The 450-nt window shown below is 49.6% G+C and overlaps 1 protein-coding gene and 1 long non-coding RNA gene across 19 annotated transcripts in view; one reads left to right on the forward strand and one right to left on the reverse strand.

The window, feature by feature from the left end:
- Positions 1–450, reverse strand: part of MUC3A (mucin 3A, cell surface associated) — a 14,992-nt gene that overhangs the window by 10,534 nt on the left and 4,008 nt on the right. The window lies entirely within an intron of this gene.
- The window catches only part of LOC116534608, a 3,623-nt gene that overhangs the window by 2,896 nt on the left and 277 nt on the right, over positions 1–450 (forward strand). For 7 of the 18 annotated variants that reach the window (XR_004261790.1, XR_004261791.1, XR_004261789.1 and 4 more), the window contains one exon: positions 244–316. This is a non-coding gene — a long non-coding RNA (uncharacterized LOC116534608). Of the gene's footprint in view, positions 1–15; positions 67–243; positions 324–372; position 450 lie in introns of those variants that run through there. The other 11 variants (XR_004261802.1, XR_004261795.1, XR_004261805.1 and 8 more) reach the window with 6 other exon arrangements.

Raw genomic sequence — 450 nt, forward strand, 5'->3', positions numbered from 1 at the left:
GTGGGGATTGAAGAGGTGAAGCTGGGGGTACTGTGTGAGGTGGTCTCTGTGGTGGGGATTGAAGAGGTAAAGCTGAGAGTACTGCCTGAGAAGGTCTTAGTGGTGGGGATAGAAGAAGTAAAGCTGGGAGTACTGTTTGAGGTGGTCTCAGTGGAGAAGGCTGAATAGGTGACGCTGGAAGTATTGTGTGAGGTGGTCATTGTGGTGAATATTGAAGAGGTGAAGCTTGCAGTAGTGTGTAAGGTGGTCTTGGTGGTTTGTATTGAAGAGGTGAAGCTGGGAGTACTGTGTGAGGTGATTTCAGTGGTGGGCATTGAAGAGGCGAAGATGGGAGTGCTGTACGAGGTGAAGTGAGTATTCGGTATTGAAGAGGTGAAGCTGGGAGTGCTGTGTGAGGTGGTCTCTGTGGTGAATATTGAAGAGGTGAAATTGGGAGTACTGGGTGAGGTG

Source organism: Sapajus apella, unplaced genomic scaffold (genome assembly GCF_009761245.1).
Source record: "Sapajus apella isolate SASKATOON/1434 unplaced genomic scaffold, GSC_monkey_1.0 scaffold88, whole genome shotgun sequence".
NCBI lineage: Eukaryota > Metazoa > Chordata > Mammalia > Primates > Cebidae > Sapajus > Sapajus apella.